Consider the following 2,642-nt stretch of genomic DNA (forward strand, 5'->3'; position numbering starts at 1 on the left):
CACACACCTCGGGTGAGAGGGGGGGGGGTCACGCGAGTCAGTGCGTGCGCGTGGCGCGCGTGGTGGTGGTGGTGAATTCTTCCGTGACACACGGAGAGAGAGGAGAGTGATGGGGGGGGGGTTAGAGGTGAGAGAGGGAGGGGGAGAGATGAGAGAGGGGGAGAGGGTGATGTGTGTGTATGTGTGTGTGGATGTTGATGTGTGTGTGTGTTGATGTGTGTGTATGTTGATATACGTGTGTGTATGTTGATGTGTGTGTGTGTATGTTGATGTGTGTATGTGTTGATGTGTGTGTATGTTGATGTGTGTGTATGCTGATGTGTGTGTGTATGTTGGTGTGTATGTTGATGTGTGTGTATGTTGATGTGTGTGTATGTTGATGTGTGAATGTTGAACTTCTTTTGCGCCGTACTTAGCCGACCGTGCTAATCGGAGGTGCGGTTCAGACGCTCAGTCGGGTAGCACGTGGTGGTGGTGGTGGTGGGGTACAATGTGGGTAGCATCCACGTCTTCCAAGACGCCCTGGCCAGTGTGGAAGAGTAGGCCAAATACCATTTAGAGGCAGCTCTCCAGAGCTCACGTTTTTTCCGAACCACGGTGATTACTTTAAATAAATAAAGAAGGAAAAAAACCGTGCAAATGCGTGAGATTCTCAAAACCTTTTTTCCCCACACGTTTTTCTTGCCCTTGCAAGCACCGTGCACTCCAAGTATTCGTGGTATTGTATAACGCGTTGCGTTGTAGCTGCGATGACAGACACAGCGAACGGAGATGGGCGCTCGGAAACACACCGAGACAGAAAGAGGAACGCGCGGATTAGAGGGCGCACGCAGGTCCGTGACATCATCGTTCAAACTGTGAGTCAGAGTCAGAGTGTTTATTTATACTTCGAGGAATCCGATGAGCTACAAAGCTCTTTGCCACAGGTGAGTGAGTGGGGGGGGGGGGTTGGGCAGGGACGCGTCACGGCCAGAAGGGGCCCGATGGCCGTGGCCGAGACTCATCACGGAGTTGGCAGCCGAGGGATGGAACGCGCCCGAGAGGGGAACGTCCACGGAGGGGAGATGGAGCGATGGTTCGATCGGCTTCGTGTGGGCACGGGTGCTGGGCGGATTGATTTATTTTATACATCGCCGGATTGCGATAGACGGCGTTTTTTTGTGGGTGGGGCCTTCATCCCAGCAGTGGGATTGATCGTGGTGAGGGTTTAGAATCCGATGGATGATACCAGAAGGGCTTCGTACAGAGGGGGAACGACTCAAGAGGTCGATCTACAGGCGAGCGTGAAGGCAAGCGGCAGCAGCGGCCACGCGGTGAGGCGACGTTACCAACAACTGCCCGAGCTCTGCGCTCCCCTACATGTGAAGGTGTTCTCGGCCGATTAGTGAGGTTTCATTCAGCTGCGCGAGGGAAAACCCAGACGTGCGCGCGTGCGTGCGAGGGGGGAACCCTCGATCTCGGCGTTCTCCATTGCAAGGCCATGCGGGCCGCTGGTGGCCCTTTAGTGCGGCCCCTGAGAACACGTGACACGTGACAACACGGAACACGTGACAACGCGCGACACGTGACAACACGGGACACGTGACAACGCGCTGCACGTGACAACGCGCGACACGTGACAACACGGGACACGTGACAACACGGAACACGTGACAACGCGCGACACGTGACAACACGGGACACGTGACAACGCGTTGCACGTGACAACGCGCGACACGTGACAACACGGGACACGTGACAACACGGGACACGTGACAACGCGCTGCACGTGCCAACGCGCTGCACGTGACAACACGGGACACGTGACAACACGGGACACGTGACAACACGGGACACGTGACAATGCGCTGCACGTGACAACGCGCGACACGTGACAACACGGGACACGTGACAACGCGCGACACGTGACAACACGGGACACGTGCCAACGCGCTGCACGTGACAACGCGCGACACGTGACAACGCGCTGCACGTGACAACGCGCGACACGTGACAACACGGGACACGTGCCAACGCGCTGCACGTGACAACGCGCTGCACGTGACAACGCGCTGCACGTGACAACGCGCGACACGTGACAACGCGCGACACGTGACAACGCGCTGCACGTGACAACGCGCTGCACGTGACAACGCGCTGCACGTGACAACGCGCTGCACGTGACAACGCGCTGCACGTGACAACGCGCTGCACGTGACAACGCGCTGCACGTGACAACGCGCTGCACGTGACAACAGCCCTCATTAGCACCATCATCATCATCGTCGTGCTGCTGTCAAATCCCACAATGGTTTCAAATGGTGTGGCGCACCTCACAACTGATGATGTCTTGGTCGGCGAAAGTGGAGCCCCCTCTGAAAATTATTGAAGATCACTGCACGATCGCAAACAGACGGAGCAGGTGGAGTCCGAGTCAGTGGTAAAACGGCACCCCCTCGACTCCCACGAGAAATGAGTTGCAACAGATGGAGATCACACCGTTGGAACCTCATTTGCCAGTCGAAAGATATGATAATTTGTTTTTTACCCTTTTATCTGGCAACAAAACTGACACCTTTTTTTTACAAGGAGTCATGTTTGCATAAAGCATGTGAGACTAGGCTCTAAGGAAAGCTGTCTCGGGTGTGGACCAATCAACTTCA

The sequence above is a fragment of the Lampetra fluviatilis genome, chromosome 44 (genome assembly GCF_964198595.1).
Source record: "Lampetra fluviatilis chromosome 44, kcLamFluv1.1, whole genome shotgun sequence".
Lineage (NCBI taxonomy): Eukaryota > Metazoa > Chordata > Hyperoartia > Petromyzontiformes > Petromyzontidae > Lampetra > Lampetra fluviatilis.